General features: G+C 44.4%; 1 protein-coding gene and 1 long non-coding RNA gene across 55 annotated transcripts in view; one reads left to right on the top strand and one right to left on the bottom strand.

Annotated features, from left to right (window-relative positions):
- The window catches only part of LOC135050271 (uncharacterized), a 466,297-nt gene that overhangs the window by 226,527 nt on the left and 215,444 nt on the right, over nt 1–24,326 (top strand). The window lies entirely within an intron of this gene.
- Nucleotides 1–24,326, bottom strand: part of LOC135050276 (uncharacterized) — a 78,623-nt gene that overhangs the window by 33,807 nt on the left and 20,490 nt on the right. For 4 of the 5 annotated variants that reach the window (XR_010241588.1, XR_010241586.1, XR_010241587.1 and 1 more), the window contains exons 2-4: nt 14,246–14,324; nt 3,036–3,164; nt 1,280–1,408 (exon numbers count right to left, since the gene is read on the bottom strand). This is a non-coding gene — a long non-coding RNA (uncharacterized LOC135050276). Of the gene's footprint in view, nt 1–868; nt 1,239–1,279; nt 1,409–3,035; nt 3,165–14,245; nt 14,325–24,326 lie in introns of all 5 variants that reach the window. The other variant, XR_010241591.1, reaches the window with a different exon arrangement.

A 24,326-nucleotide genomic window follows, 5' to 3' on the forward strand; every position in this document is an offset into this window, starting at 1 on the left:
ATGTCTAACAAACTACACATATGCAGCATCATAATAAAGAAAATAGTGAAGGAAAATGTATCAAAATCACATTACAACTATGACCTATGCAAATACATCTATGGTGACTACAATTCACTATTTCAACAGTAATGTTGTTGTGTGAATATACATGTCATGCTACATTTAGAATTTTCAATGCTTTTTTTAGTTTGTTGGTACAACGACAATCGTTGTTGACATTGGGGGTCATTCCGACCCAATCGCTCGCTGCACTTTATCGCAGCACAGTGATCGGGTCGGAACTGCACATGCGCCGCAGTGCGCCGTCATTCCCTAGCGATCGCCTCTGCCTGATTGACAGGCAGAGGCGGTTGCTGGGCGGGAGGGGGTGGCACGGCGGAATTTGTCCACCATTTTTGGGGTGGTCCGGCCAACGCAGGCGTGGCTGGACCGTGTGGGGGACGGCCCGCAGTGGTTGCGTGAAGTCACACGCAGCCGCTGCGATAAGGGGCAGCAACGAGCAACTCCCGGTCAGCCGCAGGAGCTGCACTGGCTGGGAGTTACTCAACAAGTACAAAGCATCACCGCTGTTCTATGCTTTTGTATTTGTGCGGGGGGTGCGGACAGACATGCGGGGCGGGCTAGCCCTGTGCTGGGCGTCCCCCCACATGTCTAGGAACATGATCGTAGCTGTGCTAAATTTAGCACAGCAACGATCAACTCGGAATGACCCCCAGTGTTCATAATTTTAGGGTGTCAGCTTTTTTTTTAATTTGTATTTACAGACAGATTTATTTCTAGTTTTAATTTTTAAAAGCATAACACTTTTATTTATATTATGTGCTAATTGTCACAGAATTCTGATGTGATCATAACTCAAACATACCTGATATATTGGGCAACTAATCTGTTGCACATTTGCATGTCCACATTCTGACTCTCGTCTGCAGCCCCAGAAATAGCCAATCCCTGGCTCCTCATCCTCTGGGGCCATTATTTCTTGTTGGGCCAATGCCACATGAGTCCTTATAGCAGTATTGCACACATGACCACTATCTTACTAACCATTTCCAGTGAATACATGAGGTCACTACCAGTGTGGTGGAGCACCCTAAATTGGCCTTTCAAAAGTCTGATCATGCGGTCTACCACCTGGCTGGTGGCTGTAAGTGTGGAGTTAAATGCAGATTGTGGTACTGGTGTTGGTGTGCTATAAGGAGTCATGAGCCAGGGGGTGCAAGGATATCCACTGTGTCCTAAAAGATAAAAATATTATGTGATATCCAAAACACTTTACCTTTAAAGAAGGCCCACAAACTCACCCAAGAGCTATGTGTCTTGGGCTTCCAACATGGATAATTTGTGCCATATCCCTGATTGCTGAATCATGGGCACTTCCTGGGTACTGGGCATTCAGGGAAAGGATCTGGAGGGATGAACCACAAACCACCATCACATTCACAGAATGGAACATTTTTCTATTCCCAAAGATAATTTCATTATGAGATGGAGCCACAAGTGGAATGTGTGTCCCATCCACTAACAAAATAACATGTGGGAAGCCAGCACTTGCACAGAATTGCTGCTTCACCACAGCTAGGGACTCCACATCCAATGGCATTAATATGAACAGCTTAGTTCTTTTAAGGAATGCATCAATTACGCGCCTCAGGATCCTTGAGAATGAGCCCTGAGAGACGCTTCCCAGGACTCCGACAATATACAGGAAGGACCCTGAGGTGCAAAAGTGTAATGCAGCAATGAATTGTGTCAGTGATTTTTTACTCTCTAGCTCACTCTCTATTATTGAGAGAGTTTCTAGGATAACATAAGGGGGCAGCCTATAGCGCTGCAACACCTCATCATCTGGCATTCCAAAAATGGTGACATGGGTTTGAAAGATCCTAGGCCTTGCACGCTACCTTTGCCTTCAAGGATGAGGCGCATGTTGGGGTTGGCCATATAAAACAGAGATATGCTGCCATAGGCAACTGCAAATATAATTTTTCTGAGTGTTAATTTTATACCAATTGAAGTTTGAAAAATATTGACAAGATAATTGAATCACTACAATCAACTTACACGTGTGCTGTTTTCAATCACTAAATATTCCACAACCAGAGGGGAGGAACATTAAATAATTAATATGTAAAATTTTACATTAAATTACATTTTTATTAAAAAAACCTTCATAAACTTAGCAGAAGAAAGAAAATGTAGAATACAGCAAAAACTAACACAAAATGCCAAATCCGGACACCAAATGCAAAACAAAAACACGCACCCTTGAGAAATAAATACAAATAAATAAAAACCTTAATAACCAAACACACAAGAAAAGACACCACACACAGCACACACCACACACAGCAAACCAACACAAAAAACATGCACATACCAGCGGAAGATAACTAATGTAGCAAATGGCAAAAGGCTTACAAAAATAAATAACCTACTCCAGCAAAATCAACAAAAGAAATAACAAGCACCCTTGAGAAGTAAACACAAACAAAATAAAAACCTTAATAACAAACACACTAAGAAAAGACACCTATACACCACACACAGTCAGGGCAAGCAACAGCAATCTTGGGGCCTGGTACAATGGTATCTGTAGGGCCCCCTCCCCCAAGCACCCTCGACATACAAATAAATACAAATATATATATATATATATATATATATATATATATATATATATATATATATATATATATATATATATATATATATATATACACATACACACACACACATATACATACTAATATATATATATTTACATACAAATATATATATATATATAGTGTTATGCACAAAAAGATCCCTGGCACTCCAGTCTTACGCATACCTGGCTCCGGTGCCCTCCCAGCAGACTTGCATCTGTGTACAGTATCCTTTATAAGGGCGGCACTCAGAGACTTTAACCAGCAGTGTATGTGAAAAAAGCCCCACCGGGCCAATTTAATGGTGACGTTTCGGGGTTTAACTCCCCTTCCTCAGACAATCAAATAAAGCAATAAGAGTGATATTTATACATAGAAAACCCTTACCCTCCTGTGCAGCTCCAGTGTGTGCCCCACGCTCCCGGCCGCTGTCCCGTAGTGGTACTTCCGGTCGCGGGTCTCCCATCGCACCGGAAGTGACGTCACCCGCTCGGCTCCGGTTGCCATGGGTACACACTGTAATAGAAAACAGTGAACAAACGGAATAAATGACAGCTCTGTGAAGTGAAACAGGGATACCACAGTGCCCCTTCAGTTAACCATTCTATGGACTAATTCAGTGTGCAAAATACAATTCATATAGAAAACGTTAAAAAAGCATTAAAAAAAACTTTGATAAAGTGCATATATATTTCGTGCTATAAAATGACAATACTCCTGTGAACATATTTTAAGAGGTTAATCAGTGACCTGTAAAAAACTTAATTCTCATAATGTGTCCTAAGAATAATAGCAACATTTCTTTTAACATCCATATATTATAAGCATTCTACATGGATCTACTGCCATCTGGAGGCTGGAGTTCATATCAACCCACACTTCTCGGGCTAGAAATGACAGAATGTCATCCTTGTTAATGCTTAATATAACTATACTCGGTTTATAAAAAATGGGATAAACCTAAGGCTTCATTAAGACCTTTAGGAGCTAAGCCAATGGTTTCCAAACTTTTTTGAATCACGGTGCCCTAGAATATCAGAATTTTTTTCACGGCACCCTTAGGGCAAAAAATTTTTATTGAGAAATTTAGAAAGAAATATTACATTAAGTAGATCACGTTTATATGTCATCCTTAGGGTCAGTTGTGTGGTGAGGGACAAGATTTGCTTCTGTTTGTCCACATATTTTATGACTGGCAGCCACCAGCACTGGTTTTGCCTATTATATTGACCATGAATAATTTGAATTGGTCCTGGACCACAAACCCAGGGCACCCCTGCAAGTGTCCTGAGGCACCCCAGCGAGACACGGCACACAGTTTGGGAACCTCTGAGCTAAGCAATCCAACCTAAAAATCCACCTGGATTCAAGCTGTAAAAGCTTCTTACCCCGATCGCCTCCCCGGCGTGAGGTTGGCACATGATCAATTGCCTTGTATTTTAAGCTGGATAAACTATGTCTAGATTGTAAGAAATGTCGTGCCACCGGTTGCTCACTTGCGCCTGATGTCGGTGCATTCCGTATAGCTGATCTATGCTGAGTGAGCCTAACCTTGAGTTGGCACTCAGTTTTGCCTACATAGTATAAGCCGCATGGACATACTATGACATAGATCACATAACGGCTGGTACATGTAAGCGGCCATTTGATGCTGAATCGTTGATCTGTATGTGGGTGAAGAATGGAGTCTCCAAAAAGCATGTATGAACAGGTCGTGCATCCCAGGCACTTGTAACACCCGTTCTTGCGGCTTAGAAAATTCTGGGGTGTGGGGGTATCAGAAAACCTGTCACATGAGTTTTGACTAACAGGTCTTTTAGATTTCTCCCCTGCGAGTAGCTAGGCATCAACCTGGTTTTGTGGAAACATTTCAGATCTGGATCAGTGCTTACCATTTGCCACAAATTCTTGGCTTTCTGCGACGTCTGGGGGCTTTCAAAAGTGACCAAAACATCAGCCAGAAAACATAGGAGCTGAGAAGTGGTCTGTAGTCACCACCTGCAGAACAACTCCTTTATTGGGGGTGTCTTGCTAATTGCCTATAATTTCCACCTGTTGTCTATTCCATTTGCACAACAGCATGTGAAATTGATTGTCAATCAGTGTTGCTTGATTTCACAGAAGTGTGATTGACTTGGAGTTACATTGTGATGTTTAAGTGTTCCCTTTATTTTTTTGAGATATATATATATAAGATTTCCACAAAGTGGAGGGTGCACGCTCACATAAGAAGACTGAGGACTTTCTGTTTCCTATCAGATTTTATTGTAGCCTCAAATGCATCTTGACGTTTCGATCCCAATTAGGGATCTCTCTCAAGAAAGGCTGTACAGTATTCACAGATTCCAACATTAACACGTGTATGTAATATCTAAGGGAAACAAAACATGAAAAAAGACTCAGCCTCCCAGGCCCCAAATGATGGTAATATTACACACACACACGTATATCTTCAAGATACCAACTATTACTGCAAATAAGTGCAATCTATATATGGATATATATGTGTCTATAAAGCAGGACTTTTGCCCGGGGCGCTGCACCATGGCAAGATCCGCTACTGCCCCACCTGCCCTCCGCTACTGCCCCCCAGCTGCCTGCTGTGTCCCGCTGCGAAGGGAACTAGACGCGTAGCTACGTATCTAGTTTCCCTTCGTGGGGAGGACCTTTGCTGTGCAGTGCGCGATTGCGTCATCGCGCACCGCACAGCGTTTCAGCGGCGCTACTCTGAACAGGGGGCGTAACTGACCATGCCCCCTGCATGAAGCCACGCCCCCTATTTCCCGCCCGGGGCGCAAAAAGCGCTGGAACCGGCCCTGTGTCTATACACCCTTATACCCAAGGCAAGCCAGTTCAAGAGCCCACTATCCGAAGGTGGCCAATCTTATTTATCCTTATGTTCAAATAGTATAATATTAAAATTAGTGATGTGCACCAGAAATTTTTCAGGTTTTGTGTTTTGGTTTTGGATTCGGTTCTGCGGCCGTGTTTTGGATTCGGACGCGTTTTGGCAAAACCTCTCTGAAATTTTTTTGTCGGATTCGGGTGTGTTTTGGATTCGGCTTTTTTTTTTACAAAAAACCCTCAAAAACAGCTTAAATCATAGAATTTGGGGGTCATTTTGATCCCATAGTATTATTAACCTCAATAACCATAATTTACATTCATTTTCAGTCTATTCTGAACACCTCACACCTCACAATATTATTTTTAGTCCTAAAATTTGCACCGAGGTAGCTGGATGACTAAGCTAAGCGACCCAAGTGGCCGACACAAACACCTGGCCCCAGGGCCGGATTAACAATGGGGCGGATGGAGCTGCAGCTCCAGGCCCCCCATCAAAATAGGCCCAAAGCACCTGCTCTGCTGCTGCTGTAGAAAGGAAAACATGTTTTCCTACTACAGCAGCCATCCCAAGTATGTCCAAAGCCCCCCCTCCCGGCCGCGACCCCCCTTCACCTCCTCCAGCGGCACTTGCGGCACAGACTGTATACTTATGGCGGCGCAATGGGAGGCTGCTTCACTAGCCCTAGCCTCACTGCGCCGCACACAGTGACGTCAGCACATGTGACAATACTGCCCCAGCACCGCCGCGCACGCTCTGAAGGAAGCAGCAGCGCAGCAGCATGGGCTGATCAGCATACTGTAACAGCAGCAGAAACAGGCTGCTCCGTGAAGGCAGCCTGAGCCTGAGAGACAGCGTGATTGAGCATCATGAGGGGAGGGGAGGTGCTGGCTGTCAGCCTGGCTCCTACACTGATAGTAATATAAGTATATAACTTAGACTTTAACTTGAATAAATGGATATAGAGATATATGTATATAAAAATGTGTGTGTGTATATATAAATATATATATATATATATATATATATATATATATATATGTGTGTGTGTCTACTGTGCATATACATGCATACATACAGTATGTATACTACACACACATGGATATAAAAACATGTATATGTGTATACTGTATATATCTATATGTGTGTGTATAATGTGAATATATATATATATATATATATATATATATATATATATATATATGTACTGTGTGTGTATATGTATGTATGTATATGTGTATATAATATATATATATATATTATATATATATATACACATATATTTTCTTGTTTTTATACATATGTGGACATATACCTCTATCTATGTATCTAGTGTATGTATGTGTGGCAGCGGTATGGCATACCCGCACTTCGTCACTGACTCGAAAGTTGTTTTTTTTATGAATAGTAGTGTGCAGAGCCATTGACACTGTACAGGCCTGCTGCACTGTTTACAAGCAAGGAAGCTACTCTTCTTATGTGTCCACATGGGGTGCACCCGGTTCTCGCACCCACCGCCACTGGAACCTGCAGGGTGCCCACGTGGGGTGCACTGTACACAGTTCCCATAGCCGCCGCCGCTGGAGCCCACCAGATGCCCATGTGTGGTGCACCCGGTTCCCGAACCCACCACCGATGGAGCCTGTGGGGCGCCCACGTGCGATGCACCCGGTTAATATAGCCACCACCACTGGTGCCAGTGTGGGGCATGCCTGGTTCACGCACCTGCTGCCGCTAGAGCCTACTGAGCACCCACGTGGGGTTCGGCAGGTTCCCGAAAATGAAGCCTCTGGAGCACGCAGTCCTCTACCTGCCTCTTGAATAGGCATTATGATGTGTGGCATAACGTGTAATAGGTGTTACAGTGTGTGGCATAATGGGTAATAGGCATAATAATGTGAGGCATAATGTGGAATGGGCATTAAGGTGTGTGGCAGAATGTGTAATGGGCATTATGGTGTGTGGCAGAATGTGTAATGGGCATTGCGGTGTGTGGCATAAAGCATAATGGGCATTGTGGTGTGTGGCATAAAGTATAAGGGGTATTACTATAAGGAACAAAAATGACAAATAATGTAAAGGGGATGAATCAGTTATTTTTTCCTGTGTTTTTGTTTTTCCTGTGTTTCTACGAATCCCCTGTGTAACGTTACGGCTCCACTAGAGAAAGAATAAGCGGCACGCCTGACGTTTTTTCAAGTGATATATGTTATTCAATTGAAATCCATAAATAAAGTCGATCGAATAATATATCACTTCAAAAAACGTCAGAAGTGCCGCCTATTCTTTCTCCGGTGGAGCCGTAGCATTACACAGGGGGTTCATTATATATATTCGATAGTACAGATAGTGTAATGGTTAGCATTACTGCCTCACAGCACCGAGGTCATGGGTTCAATTTCCACCATGGCCTAACTGTGTGGAGTTTGTATATTCTCCGTGTGTGTGTGTGGGTTTCCTCCGGGTACTCTGGTTTCCTCCCACAATCCAAAAATATACTGGTAGGTTAATATATATTATGTATGTGTGTATAGAATTATATATATATATATTATATTATATTATATTATATTATATTATATTATATTATATTATAATGTATATATGCATACAAATATAATTATTTGTAATTTGCTCATATTAGATTGCGTTTGCTAGTATTGTATGTGTAGGTATGTTCTCCCATTGTAGCCATGAGAAAAAAGGGATGTTCAAAATTATTCCTGTAATTTAGCTAGTCCTTCAAGTCTTTGGATCAGTGCTATGATATTGGGGGTCATTCCGAGTTGATCGCTAGCTGCCGTTGTTCGCAGCGCAGTGATCAGGCTAAAAATCTGCATTTCTGCGCATGCACCGCAATGCGCACGCGCAGAGCCGTCTTAACAGCAGTGTAGGCCCCTGGGCACAGCAATGCACTGGGCCCCCTACCCACTCATCAGCGGTAGGGGTGGGGGGTTTCTATCAGCGGCAGCTTTGATGTCCCGCGGGCAGAAGGGGGTTCTATCTTCCGCTCAGCATGTAGGACCTGGAGAAATAATTTCTGCTAATTACTCCTTTACTCCTTTACTGCACAGATGGGGCAGGAAGGAGAACATTAAACTGTAGAAGGGGACATTGGGCTGAATGAAGGAGCCAGGGTATGTGACTTCCAGGGTGGTAGGGGGTGTTTAATACGTAGGGGAGGGGTGGATAGTGGAGTGGGCTTAATATTCATAATTTTCTGGTGGGAGGGCAGCTTGCTTAACTGCAGATATCTCCAGTTCCTGGAAATAGATTTCCTAGTTTTAATGGGATAAAAAAACTAGAGAGTATCACCTTTCAGGAGGTACTGGGGACTTGGGGATCAGAGTTCAGGAGCCAAAGCTATCCACCAATGAAAATATAAAACTGCATATTGGGCATGTGGAGCTGGAGCAAGGACCAGCTGCTGGAAAGCTGATATTTCTGGTTCTGGGCATAGTAGAGACAAGCTGCGAGGGGTCGCCAAAAGAGGAGAGTCCCAGCCTTTGGAGTATACCCTCAGAAAAACTCTAAGTCAGACAGAACTCGAGATATCGGGCTGGGAAGAGCAATTAACAGGCTTGGATGGGGACCATTGCTTTGAAGTCGATTATCTCTAGTTCCTCAGGGCCGATTTTCAAAAATCTGGTACCCCTGGAAAGAGGGGACCCTCAGCTATCAGCCTAGGGCCCTTTTACTCCTAGGGCCCTTGGGCAAGAGCCCATTGAGCCCATACGAAAAGACGGCCCTGCGCACGCGCGACGTACGGGTACAAAGGCCTTTGTGGTTTTGCACAGGTTCTAGCTACGTTTTCATTCACACTGGGGGCCGCAAGAAGATTGACATGAAGTGGGCGTTTCTGGGTGGCAACTGACCGGTTCAGGGAGTGCTTAGAAAAACGCAGGCGTGCCAGGGAAAACGCAGGCATGGCTGGGTGAACACTGGGCGGGTGTGTGACGTCAAAAGCCGTCCCTCCAACATTAGAATCAACGCACATGAAGAGTAAGTACAGGGCTGGTCTTGTTTTGCACAAAATGTTTTTGCAGGCGCTCTGCTGCACAAGCGTTCGCACTTCTGCAAAGCGAAAATACACTCCCAGTGGGCGGCGACAATGCATTTGCACGGCTGCTAAAAACTGCTAGCGAGCGATCAACTCGGAATGACCACCTTGGTCCTTATTAGTCCGTGTGCACTGATGTTACTTGGTAACTGGTAGCTGCATTAGAAATTGTTTGCGTTCCATGGGAGTAGCTACTGTAGCTGTAGATATCCAGTTTTCTGTTCCAGCATGATATGCACAGTTCTGGTGCATCAGTACCAGATAATGTTCATGTGATACCCTGAGGTTACAGGCAGAGCGGTAGAACTTTGCCTAACCAATTACATGACTTAAGTGTTCTGTTTTCTGTTGTGCTTGGACCTTATGTTAATATTGTTGCTTCAGTACAGGACAGTGGTTTTCAAAGTATGGGGAAGATGTACTAAGCATTGAAAAGAGTGGGGAAGTGAGCCAGTGGAGAAGTTGGCCATGGTAACCAATCAGTTGCTCTGTATATATTTATACAGTAGCATGCAAATTATAAATGTTACTTCAATGCTGATTGGTTACCATGGGCAACTTGTCCAGTGGCTCACTTCTCCACTATGTTCACTGCTTAGTACATCTGTCCTTGTGTGCCGTGGCACCCTGGGGTGACTCTTGCAGGGGTACCAGTGATCGCGCTGAGCCGAAAAAAAAGTGGGTCCCAGGGACCCCTCACCTTTAAAAATTGGGGTCCTAACTGTCCTTTTGTGGGTCCCATCGGAATGAAGGTTCTTATTAATGATTCAAATATAAAAACACAACAACAAAACAAAAACTTAGGCGTCTGGCTTTGTGGGGAAGGGGCTTGGCCACATAATAGTGCCAATTTACATAACACCACACAGTAGTGCCGCTTATACACATTGCACCAGGTAGAACCTCCTATACACACACTGCGCCAGGCAGAGCACATTATACACATTGCACCAGGTAGAGCACATTATACACATTGCACCAAGCAGAACCACCTACACACATTGTGCCAGGCAGAGCACGTTATACACATTGTGCCAGGCAGAGCACGTTATACACATTGTGCCAGGCAGAGCACGTTATACACATTGTGCCAGGCAGAGCACGTTATACACATTGTGCCAGGCAGAGCACGTTATACACATTGTGCCAGGCAGAGCACGTTATACACATTGTGCCAGGCAGAGCACATTATACACATTGCACCAGGTAGAGCACATTATACACATTGCACCAAGCAGAACCACCTATACACATTGTGCCAGGCAGAGCACGTTATACACATTGTGCCAGGCAGAGCACGTTATACACATTGTGCCAGGCAGAGCACGTTATACACATTGTGCCAGGCAGAGCACGTTATACACATTGTGCCAGGCAGAGCACATTATACACATTGCACCAGGTAGAGCACATTATACACATTGCACCAAGCAGAACCACCTATACACATTGTGCCAGGCAGAGCACGTTATACACTTTGCGCCAGGCAAAGCACATAATACACTTTGCGCCAGGTATAACCAGCTATACACATTGCGCCTGGCAGAGCACGTTATATACATTGCGCCTGGCAGAGCACGTTATATACATTGCGCCAGGCAGAGCACGTGTTATACATTGCGCCAGGTAGAACCACCTATACACACACTGAGCCAGGCAGAGCACGTTATACACTTTAAATGGGGAGAAGATGCGGGCAGCGCGATTGAATGGGGAGAAGCTACCAGTGGTGATTTGATGGCAAGAGAGGCATTGAAACAGTATTATTAGCAGAGACGCACTGGTCACTTAGAGACCTCTCCGCTTGTAGTGCGTAAAACGTGCTATAGCGCATATTTTGCAATCAGTGGGTGTAGTGGGAAGAGAGTGAGGTGGGTGTAGGGGGAAGAGAGAAACTGACTGAGAGGGGGGAGACTGACAGTGTGGTGACAGAAGAGAGACGGACAGAGAGAGGGGGCGGGACAGAGAAAGAGAGAGGTGGGGAGACAGAGGGAACGAGACGGACAGAGAGAGAGAGAGAGAGAGAGAGGGAACGAGATGGACAGAGAGAGACAGAGGGAACCAGAGAGAGAGAGAGGGAACGAGGAGACGGAGAGAGAGAGAGAGAGAGAGAGAGAGAGAGAGAGAGAGAGAGAGAGAGAGAGAGAGAGAGAGAGAGAGAGAGAGAGAGAGAGGGGGAACGAGGAGACGGACAGAGAGAGAGAGAGAGAGAGAGAGAGAGAGAGAGAGAGAGAGAGAGAGAGAGAGAGAGAGAGAGAGAGAGAGAGAGAGAGAGGAGGGAGACGAGAGAGACGGGACAGAGAGAGAGAGGAGAGAGAGAGAGAGAGAGAGAGAGAGAGGGAGGGAACGAGGAGACGGACAGAGAGAGAGAGAGAGAGAGAGAGAGAGAGAGAGAGAGAGAGAGAGAGAGAGCGAGGAGACGGACAGAGAGAGAGAGAAAGAGAGAGAGAGAGAGAGGGAACGAGGAGACGGACAGAGAGAGAGAGAGAGAGAGAGAGGGAGGGAACGAGGAGACGGACAGAGAGAGAGAGAGAGAGAGAGAGAGAGAGAGAGAGAGAGAGAGAGAGAGGGAACGAGGAGACGGACAGAGAGAGAGAGAGAGGGAACGAGGAGACTAGCAGAGAGAGAACGAGACGAGGAGACGAGCAGAGAGAGAACGAGACGGACAGAGAGAGAACGAGACGGACAGAGAGAAAGGGGGGAGATCGAGAGAGGGGATAGATGGAGGCAGAGGAAAGGGAGTGATTGAGAGAGGGGATTCTACTACTGTCACATTGCTTGAAGTCAGTGGTGTATATAATCTGGGGCTGTTAATGTACATGGACATGGCTGCCAGTGCCTCTGCACATTCCTCAGACGGACTTTTGGCGCTGGGGACGGTCAGGACAGGGGCATACCTCCCAACTGTCCCGATTTTCGCGAGATGGTCCCGCTGTCCCACCTGTGGGCAGCAGTGTCCCACGGTGGGGGGGGGGGGGGGGGGAGGGACAGTTGGGAGGCTCTTGCACTCACAGCAGAGCAGAGTGAATAGACGCTGTGCGCATGTGCACACAGCGTCTATTCATGGAGACAGAGGTACTGGGGGCATGCCAGCAGCTCACTGAGCGCTGGCCATGCCCCCATGGGCCATAGTAACCAGAACGGGGCCGTGGCTCGCGATCGCGGAATTGCCGCGAGGCCACGCCCCTTTGTGCAAAGCCACGCCTATTTTATGTAGGCACGCCCCCTTTTCGGCGCTGGGCGCCGAAGTCCCTCTTGGCAATCCTTGAAAGTTGGGAGGTATGCAGGGGTGTAATAGAAGTAGGCAAGGGCTGAGAGAGCGGCCCCTGTCCTCCCCTTCCAGCCCGGTGTCCGTGTCAGCACAATAGAGGGGGAGTTTAGATTAGTAAAATAAGTACATTAAGACACAGGCAGCATTTGAGTGGGAGGAGGAGAGCGGACCTTTTACTGGTCGGGAGACAGGACACGAGTGACTGGCTGTGCAGTGGCCGTCTTAACACACGGGCTCTGGGGCACTGGTGGTGGGCGGGCGAACAGGCGCAGCGCTGGTCGCGGCATTTAATGAGTCAGTGAGACTCATTGTAATGCCGTCCCTGAACCAGCCCCCACCACGGGAACAGACACCCCCCTTCTCCCCACGCCACTTGTAACCGCTTAAAGCTAATCTCTACCATGAGATCGCGGAGCACCCGACCCCTCTCTCCCTGGCCACGGACCACTGGCAGCACTCAGAAGCCAAACCCCCTCCCCAGCCGACTGTTACTCACTGTCACAGAGGATCGCTGCCACGGAGCTGCTCTATCATGTCCTGACTGGCGGTAAGGCTCCACCTCCTGTTTTTAAAGCCTGCCGCCGGCGCCGTGCCGTCACGCCAATCAATCTGCCAGGCTAGGGATTGGCTGCAGCGGAGCGCGTCCCAGAGGACTCGCGCATGTTGGAAAAGTGAGTCCCTGAACATCAATACCGGGTAAAAAACGCGCTATAGCGCGTTTTTGCGAACACTGGGTACCTTGGATTGGTGGTGTTATAAGCAAAACCAGTGCTGGTGGCTGTCAATCATAAAATATTTGGAGAGACAGAAGTTAATCTTGTCCCTCACCTCTGATGGTGTAGGAGCTTCCTTTTAATTGGCAAATATATATTGATTCAAGCTTTTTCACATTAACTAAGATATTTACTGCTCCTCACTTCTTTAGGTTCGTGTTTCCTTAAAAGCTTCACAGATATGTTATAAGCAACATTGTATTTCAAAGCATGAATTACTCATTGTTATAACGCCAGATGTATCCAAGGCCAGTCAAGCATATCGCCAAAAGTTCTTAACATCGGGGAGGATTTTGACCTGTCCTGACCTCCAGAAAGGATGTTCCGGCAAAGCTGATAATCGCAAAGCAATAAATATATTTTAATTGCAATTTATAATATTGTTTGACAAATGACGTGTTTCAGTTTAAGACATACATGGTGTATTTTGATTGGCTAAATGTATTGGCACACATGAATCCTTTGTTCTTTTGCTATAAAATAAAGCCATGATGGCCCCTAAGACAGATCAACTATGAACTGCTTAGGTTACACAATGATCCTGTGTCATCTATTCATTCACTGATCTCCAACCGGTTGCTAAGGGGAACAGCATTCTGACTGATGACTGAAGAGAGTTCATAATCAGACCTGAATAGGTTAACTTACCCTATCATTTTGGGATCTCGTCCGGGATATTCCAGCATCTCCTCCACTGGCAATAAATCCTCTGATCTTTCAGGAACCGCTGATAACAAAAAAAAAAAAAAACGGTAAGTGAGATTTATTGTGTAGATTTCTACCTGCTCACTTGAAATCAGCGCTTCTTGTGTAAATCAAGGGGAAGTCCAGTCGGGAAGGTCAGAGAATATTTTAAAGAGCCCAGCGTCAGTCAGAAGAAAACATTTTTAAGGTACCATACATGTATGTTATATTGTTGAATTATGTTATATTGTTGAATTAGGTTATATTGTTGAATTGTGGGTAAATAATTTCAGATAAATTGTCACAAGTGCACAGGGGGAATTAATCAAGTATGCAGAAAACTTTCAAATTGTGCAAGTATTAATGCATGTTTATTAAGAAAATAGAGCCGTTTTATAAAGGTGGCGCATGGCCAAGATATGTTCTAATGCTGATAACCAGTTTGAATTGATAAATAACCAAAGAGGTATATGCAAATCTTGTACCTGTGTTGTTGTGTTAAGAAAATACAAAGGGTCTGTAGCACCAAGATTGCTGGCAATTACAAGCACTGAAGTCTCATTTGGTTATGTGGAAAATGATGATGAATTTTATTGTACAAAAGGTTGTCATTTTAAAAAGAGGATTGTTGGAACATTACATTAAGAATGATTGATTTAACATCATAACCTATTGGCCTAGGAACCACATAATCCCAGGTCTAAGACCCATGTGCCCGTGCAGCCTCAAACAGCTGCCGTGCACGCAGATAACAGATATAGGATTTACTGTCATCTTTGTTTTTGTATCCTTGCACTGTTATATGTACTCTGTCAATATGCTTTTGAAAAGGTGGGGGGGAGTCGGGTTGTCTGCTGAATAAATGAAACTAGATTCTCCTACACACACTGATAGGTATTTCTCACATCCAAGCAGTCCCCAGTGTTAGCTGTTACTTTACAAGCCATATAGGCAGGGGGGTAGACCCTTGGAGTAACTTAACAATAATATTAGGGACGCATCTCAGTGATCCAGAAGAAATAATCTATTATGCAGGTCTCACTTGGGGAGCAGTACTAACAGATCTTCCACAAAAGCAGGGAGGAAGGGGCAACACTACAACCCCAGTCATAGGTCCACAGACGGATTGAAGAAGCTCTTTAGGAAAATTTTCAAAAGAGCAGGCTTCCCGTCAGAGGGGACACTTGACCTAGAGACAACCCCAGTCATTTGTCCACAGACGGATTGAAGAAGCTCTTCTTTAAAAGGAGATTTTAAGTCCATCAAAAGGAGTTATTAAAATACCACATCAGGAGGGGTTCCGCGCACGTTCACCCAGGCATGGGAGCGCGGTCTGTAAAGATGTCAGGGCCCGACAAACCCGTGGATATTGTTAATAACAGGGAGGGTAATAAATCTCTGAAAGGAATTTCAAAAGAGCAGGCTTCCCGTCAGAGGGGACACTTGACCTTGGATAATTAAGCATAATAGTAGAAATCAAGCATCCATCTGGATCACTGTAGCAAAAGAATTAGGAGCAGAGAATAGAAGGAGATGAGGAAAATGATTTCCCCATTGTACCAGAGTACTCAAAAGCACCACAACCAGCGTTAAACTCACTGCCTGTAATTGCAGCAACAGCACCTGCACACTATACCCCACCCCTATACCCAGACATGCATGCACACCAAGGTACCCATAGTATGAACAGAATGAAATTACCTACAAGCTCACTAACAGTGAAATTAAAAAGAGACGAGCAAGGAAAAGAGTGACGAATAATCAGCCCTATCTTAGAAGGATCTGTGGTTGAAAATCCGAATGATTTACCTGAGCTATATGTACAGAGTATGCCCCAGTGTCCTGATACTTTATCACAAGAAACCCCAACAAGACCAACCAAAGAAACTAGCCACCTAATGCTTCCCTCATGTTTAAACGAGTGGTAGACACCTGGAATCAAGCTGAGTCCAGTAAACAATTGTCCACAATCAGGAACTATAGGCGAAAGGGTGCAAATCAGGTGAAGAGGAGAAGCAAGGGGTCAAGACACAGCCTCTACAGCTTTTCATGCCCAGGTGCATAATGTACAGAATAAACTGACATATTTTCCAGAAAGATTGTGTCCGGTATGTCAGTTTTGCGTTCCAGAAGGATATGAACATTGCCCAAATTGTGGAAACTGGATTTCACACCATGAACCACCATGCCAAGATATCTATGCGACTAGAAATACTGAAAGACGGTCATCATTGCCTGTTTCTCTGTATCCAGCACAAGTACAGAGAATACGCAACCCAGATAATGCAGCCAGGACGAACGAACCATACATCGTACAGAGCCAACACCACAAACCATGGTATGGCAATGACCTCGCAAATATAGTTGCAGAGTCCCCAGATCCTAGAAAAAAAAAAAAACCCAACAGCAGTTTATGCCTATATGGAAAGAATTCAAACCATATGGACACCGGCATGGGTCGACTACCACCAGTTGTGTGAGGCTATACTAGGACCAGCAACTGCCCAAACAGTAAGCACCATGTTAAAAGCAGATGCAGTAGATGATTGCCCAGCCATAACGGACGTTCCGACAGAGAAAAATAGAACAACGTTTGAAAGTGGAAAGATGTACATGACAAGACTTAAGAGATGGTGTCATGCACAGACACTCAGGGCACCAGCAGCCCCAGACTTGAAACAGGAAAAGACTGAGTCCATCAGAACTTACTATGATAAAGTCACTATTAGGACACACAAGATGATAGAATATGAAAGTGTGCAACTCCTGTGTCGGCAACAGTGTACTCAGTCACCACTGGCAGTTCGATAAAAGTGACTTTACCCACAGGAGACCCAAGGGTTTCAAGAGCTGTTTTTTTATGCACAACCAGATTCCTTTACGTTTACTTACAGATCAAGCCATTGCAACGACTGGATTGGGAGGTTAAGCCCTACCCCTGCAAGAAAGCAAAGATGTAACCTGAAATACAAGCTGCTATACAAGACTATCTCTCACAGGAAAAGTAAGACAAAGAGGAACAACAACTCCCAGCATAAACATCATTATGTTAAACACCAGCCTGGGTGGACTTGGACTAAGAAAATGACATGCCAGCAGCAGTGAGAAAGAATATGCAAGTAAAGAAAGGACAAAGTATGAAGAATAATGAATGAATCATAAAGAGAGGTGATTGGAAAAAAAGAAAAGTTGAGAAACAATATGAAGGTTGCATGAAAGTTTGGAGACTAAAGGAAGTCTGCTTTAAGAAGGACAAAGAAAGACATCTGACAAGTGGTCAGTACTACCTGGCAAGATTACAGAGATAATGCCATGATTTAAAGCAACAGAAGCTCCGGGGTTTAAAGCAAATAATAAGGAACAAGACAGAAAAAGTTCCAGAAAACAAATGAATGATGCTTCTTCTGCCAATATGAAGTACAAGCTTCTTCAGGTACTCCCCAGTGAACATAATGTCTCCAGAAGAAACAGCAGAAGGTATGATTACAGTCACCTTGCCCACTGGAGAAATACGTTTGTGCCTAATGAATGCTGGAGCCGGCACACGCAGAAGACAGCAGAGGGAGATACCACAAGAACTGGTGATATCAGAAATTCTTAAAGGGACAGGAGATGAGAGAAATGCAGTCACCAATACCAGCCCAATTCTTGACCTTGGAGTACATGTCCAGTGACTTTGCTGAAGCACAATGTACTAAAGCTTGTCCAAGGAGAATACAGTACACACCAGCAGAAGTTTAACTTTCCAGCAACTTATCAAAGGAAAGAACAAAAAGCCATCTAGAAGCAAGTTAAAACAGAAGTTCAGTATTGGCTCATTCCCGCAGTACCAGTTGTAGAAGAAAGGAAGCAATACTACTGGACCAGGATAGCTTTGTGGAGGGGCTATATCACCAAGTGATTTATCCACAAAACACACAGCTAAATACAGGATGTGAATGAACTGTTGATTGCCACCACCACCAAAAGAAGCACCAAGAAGGGGCAGTGTCCTTAGTGAAGTTTCTGGAAGACCAAGACTGCAGAGCCTCAGAAGGAGAAATTGCAGCTAGTCAAGCAAGAGTTAATCTTCCTAGGACACTCAAGGTACCAGACATCTAACAAAAGTGAAAAGGAAAAGATTCAGACTGCAAGCTAAGATGCCAACTAGTGTCAAGCAAGTCAGATGATCATTCCTGGGCCTAGTAGGACACTACAGAACACGGATACCTCTAGCACCAGTCTACATGCAAGCATTGTGTGACAACACTGAAAGGAAGGAGGGTCCGCATCCTACATACAGCAACAGATGAATTAGGCTATTGAACAGTTGGAAACAGCAGTTGCCTCATCTCAAGCCCTAGAACTACCTGACTATTAAAGAAGGAGGCCATACATAGAAGTCCTTATGCAAAATCATGGACTGAGGTGAAGACCAGTGGCCTACAACTTAAGCAAGCTTGACAGCGGTAATCAAAGAGCACCTACCGGCATCAGAGCAGTGATAGCAGCAACAGCCCTAGAAGAGTATAAGAGCACAGACACAGTGATGAATCAGAAGTCCTAGAAGAGGACAAGAGCACAGGCATAGTGCTGAATCATGAACTTATCATCCAGGGTCCACATGCAGGTACAGAGAAGCTTCAACAAGCAAGAACCAAACACCTGTCAGTGGCAAGGCTGACCATGTATGAAGTAGCACTGCCAAAATGCGACAAGTAACCATCAGAAGATGTATTACCCTCAACGCAGCAACCCTTTTCCAACATTAATCAATAAAGGTGTTGAATCTCAAGATTCAAAAGGAGGGAAAATCAGATTATCTACTGATGAATGGGAAAGCCAGAAGTTTCTAATATTCACTCACGAAGGTAAACAATATGGTTGGACACAATTACCCCAAGGGGGAGCCACTAGTCCATCAGATTTCTCAGAGGCAATGGCATTAATCCTGCAGAAATGGAGACCACACTTTACAGACACCCAGTTAGTTCAATATGTCGATGATCTGCTTATTGCTGCACAGACAGAAGAGAAGTGCAAAAAGGAAACAGTATCACTACTCATCTTTTTGGCAGAAGAAGATTGCAGAGTGTCAAAAGACAAGCTTCAGCTAGTACAGAAAAAAGTTGTCTTCTTAGGACACTGCATATCTCAAGGAACAAGGCATCTTACTGATAAAAGAACAAAAGCAATAACTCAAGAAAAAACCCCAAGAACATTAAAAGAAATCAGAGCTTTCCTGGGCCTTATTGGTTATTGCAGAGAATGGATACCCTCAGCCTCATTACTGATGCAACCCCTATATGAATTAATAAAAAAGGAGGCGTCAGCAGAAAACAGGGACACCATTGAAGAAGCAGTAAGACAACTAAAGCAAACCATAATAACAGCCCCAGCATTGGGATTGCCTGATTACACTGTGCATACAAGTACCTCACGCTGTAACAGAAATATTAAGTCAAGAAAATAGCAAGCATCTTTCTGCAGCCAGACTTACCAAATATGAAGTGATTGCCTAGCCTTCATGGAATTAGAGACTTTACCTCTCCCTAATGTCCAAGATACACCATTGGACAATCCAGACATGAACCTGTTCGTCGATGGATCAAGATATTATGATAATGGATCCCCAAGGACAGGATATGCAGTAACAACTGAAACTGAAGTCATAGACTCTGGAGCATTGCTACCAAGTATGTCAGCACAAGAAGCAGAACTCATAGCAATGACCAAAGCCTGCATACATGCTGAGAATATGACAGCCAACATCTATACGGATTCACGCTATGCTTGGGGGGGTGTCCCAAGATTACGCTGTTATATGGAAAAGTAGGGACTTCAAAAGTGCAAACGGAAAACCCATCAAAACGGAAAACCCAGTTTGATTATGGAACTCTTCAGAGCATTGGAACTACCTAAAAGAATTGGAATAATCAAGGTACAAGCACATACTAAGAGCCAAACCATGGAAGCTAAAGGAAATGCATTGCAGATGCCGAAGCCAAGAGAATTGCCTTACAATCAAAAGAACTTGAGCAAGTCTTAGTAGCTCAAGATGTGAAGCAAATGCCTAGTGAACAGGAGCTGATCAAAATTCAACAACAAGCATCACAAGGAGAAAAGGAGAAATGGAGACGATTGGGGGCAGAAGAAGATGAACATGGACTTTGGAAGTCAAGAGAATTGAAGTACTGTCTACCAGCAGCTCTATTTCCACCTATGTTACAAGTAGCTCATGGACAAGTACACCATTCAAAGGAAGCCACGGTGAATAGAGTACAAGAGCATTGGATAGCTCCAGGCTTCAATAAAGCTGCAACAAACTTTGTAGCAGGATGCTGGATCTGTGGAATCAGCAATCCAGGAAAAAGAACCAAGACACCTCTAGGAACTATACCCAAAGCCTCTTACCCATTTGAAAGACTACAAATTGACTATATACAGTGGCGACGAAGCAGTCCATATGAATATGTACTAGTAGCAACGGACATGTTTAGTCACTGGGCCGAAGCCTGGCCAGTAAGCAAAGCCACAGCAAAAACCACTGCAAAGAAACCGATAGCAGAAGTAGTATGTAGATTTGGGATACCTGAGGTTATAGAATCAGATAGAGGTACACATTTCACGGGAGAAGTCATGCAGCATATAATGAAAGATTTGGGGGTACAGCAGGCCTTCCATGTGCCTTACCAGCCCCAGGCGAGTGGGAGGGGGGACATCTGAACTTTGACCTTAAGCTAAAACTACAGAAATGACAGAAACCAAAAGAACTTGTCCAGAATGCCTACCTATTGTCTTGTTTAATATTAGGACCACACCCATGAAACCTAGTAAACTGACTCCATATAAATATTGTTTGGGTCAGCTCTAAGAACAGATTGTTATTATCCACAACAATTACAACATAATCATGATGATTTTTACAGGTTATGTACAGGAGGTCTGTAAAACATTGACTAACCTCCATTGCCGAGTGTTTTCTTCCATTCCAGACCCAGAAGGATCAGCTACGCATAAGCTAAATCCAGGAGATTGGGTCTATTTAAAGAGACATGTGAGAAAGACCTTTGAACCAAGATATGATGGTCCATATCAAGTGCTGCTAACCATGTCTACCTTAAATTAAGATGAAAGGTCGTGATACTTGATTACATGCATCCCACTCAAAGAAGCTGACAGTGACTCTCCAGCCAGAAGAATGAAGTTGCTTATCCTTTGATTGTTGTTAGGGGAAATTCCCAAGGTTTGGACTATAAGTCCAGGGGACTGGTTTACTGAAAGAGAATGTTTCAGGCCTAGATAGTGTAGGTAGAATAGGGAGAAAAAGTGGAATCAAAAAGAGGGGAAATGATGGTGTAGGAGCTTCCTTTTAATTGGCAAATATATATTGATTCAAGCTTTTTCACATTAACTAAGATATTTACTGCTCCTCACTTCTTTAGGTTCGTGTTTCCTTAAAAGCTTCACAGATATGTTATAAGCAACATTGTATTTCAAAGCATGAATTACTCATTGTTATAACGCCAGATGTATCCAAGGCCAGTCAAGCATATCGCCAAAAGTTCTGAACATCGGGGAGGATTTTGACCTGTCCTGACCTCCAGAAAGGATGTTCCGGGAAAGCCGATAATCGCAAAGCAATAAATATATTTTAATTGCAATTTATAATATTGTTTGACAAATGACGTGTTTCAGTTTTCAAGACATACATGGTGTATTTTGATTGGCTAAATGTATTGGCACACATGAATCCTTTGTTCTTTTGCTATAAAATAAAGCCATGATGGCCCCTAAGACAGATCAACTATGAACTGCTTAGGTTACACAATGATCCTGTGTCATCTATTCATTCACTGATCTCCAACCGGTTGCTAAGGGGAACAGCATTCTGACTGATGACTGAAGAGAGTTCATAATCAGACCTGAATAGGTTAACTTACCCTATCACCTCATAATTGAACCCAAGGATGACATATAAACACAATTTATTTAATATAATATTTATTTCCTAATTTCTCAACAAGAAACTGTTGGACTAGGGTCGACGTGAAAATTTTTTCTGATGCCATAGGGCGCCTTGATTTAAAAAAAGTTTGGGAACCACTGGTAGTGGAACTGATATTACTTCGGGGGAGGCCAGGCATTCCAAGGTGGAACACATGTAGTTTGGAGCCTTTTTTACACATGGTTCTGATGGTATAAGTAGAAAGGCCTGTGAGACAGTGCTGTAATCTCTGCCTGATCTGCTGCACTTGTGCTTTGATGCTGCCCCAAATGTTCGGAGGAATCAAAATGCTGACTGACTTTTTGCTATGAGTTTTGGTCAATAAACATTTGATATTTGATAAAGTCCAGTGAGTGCCCTCTCCTCCATCTAATGGAATAAAAGCTGGTACAGCGCATGTGTTGACGCTGTTGGAAATAATTGGGCATTTAAGAGCTGAGAGCTTTCTATTTTTCACATGCATACATACTCATATTATATATATATATATATATATATATATATATATATATATATATATAGCAATCATCACACCCCCATATCAGTAGCTACACACCCACCATGCCGGTCGCACCCCCTGCAGTGGCACATAATAGGCCCTTCAGAAATTTCAGCTCCAGGCCCATTAGGACCTTAATCTGGCACTGCCTGGCCCATCTAGGAGTGGCACTGCAGTGTCAGACAGGATGGCACTTCAAAAAAAAATAGTCCCCAAACAGCACATGATGCAAAGAAAAATGAAAGAAAAAAGAGGTGCAAGATGGAATTGTCCTTGGGCCCTCCCACCCACCCTTATGTTGTATAAACAGGACATGCACACTTTAACAAACCCATCATTTCAGCGACAGGGTCTGCCACACAACTGTGACTGAAATGACTGGTTGGTTTGGGCCCCCACCAAAAAAGAAGCAATCAATCTCTCCTTGCACAAACTGGCTCTACAGAGGCAAGATGTCCACCTCCTCCTCATCGTCCGATTCCTCACCCCTTTCACTGTGTACATCCCCCTCCTCACAGATTATTAATTCGTCCCCACTGGAATCCACCATCTCAGGTCCCTGTGTACTTTCTGGAGGCAATTGCTGGTGAATGTCTCCACGGAGGAATTGATTATAATTCATTTTGATGAACATCATCTTCTCCACATTTTCTGGAAGTAACCTCGTACACCGATTGCTGACAAGGTGAGCGGCTGCACTAAACACTCTTTCGGAGTACACACTGGAGGGGGGGCAACTTAGGTAAAATAAAGCCAGTTTCTGCAAGGGCCTCCAAATTGCCTCTTTTTCCTGCCAGTATACGTACGGACTGTCTGACGTGCCTACTTGGATGCGGTCACTCATATAATCCTCCACCATTCTTTCAATGGCGACAGAATCATATGCAGTGACAGTAGACGACATGTCAGTAATCGTTGGCAGGTCCTTCAGTCCGGACCAGATGTCAGCACTCGCTCCAGACTGCCCTGCATCACCGCCTGCGGGTGGGCTCGGAATTTTTGCCTTTTCCTCGCACCCCCAGTTGCGGGAGAATGTGAAGGAGGAGCTGTTGACGGGTCACGTTCCGCTTGACTTGACAATTTTCTCACCAGCAGGTCTTTGAACCTCTGCAGACTTGTGTCTGCTGGAAAGAGAGATACAACGTAGGTTTTAAATCTAGGATCGAGCACGGTGGCCAAAATGTAGTGCTCTGATTTCAACAGATTGACCACCCGTGAATCCTGGTTAAGCGAATTAAGGGCTCCATCCACAAGTCCCACATGCCTAGCGGAATCGCTCGGTTTTAGCTCCTCCTTCAATGTCTCCAGCTTCTTCTGCAAAAGCCTGATGAGGGGAATGACCTGACTCAGGCTGGCAGTGTCTGAACTGACTTCACGTGTGGCAAGTTCAAAGGGTTGCAGAACCTTGCACAACGTTGAAATTATTCTCCACTGCGCTGGAGTTAGGTGTATTCCCCCTCCTTTGCCTATATCGTAGGCAGATGTGTAGGCTTGAATGGCCTTTTGCTGCTCCTCCATCCTTTGAAGCATATAGAGGGTTGAATTCCACCTCGTTACCA

The sequence above is a fragment of the Pseudophryne corroboree genome, chromosome 2, assembly GCF_028390025.1.
Source record: "Pseudophryne corroboree isolate aPseCor3 chromosome 2, aPseCor3.hap2, whole genome shotgun sequence".
In the NCBI taxonomy this organism is placed as follows: Eukaryota; Metazoa; Chordata; class Amphibia; order Anura; family Myobatrachidae; genus Pseudophryne; species Pseudophryne corroboree.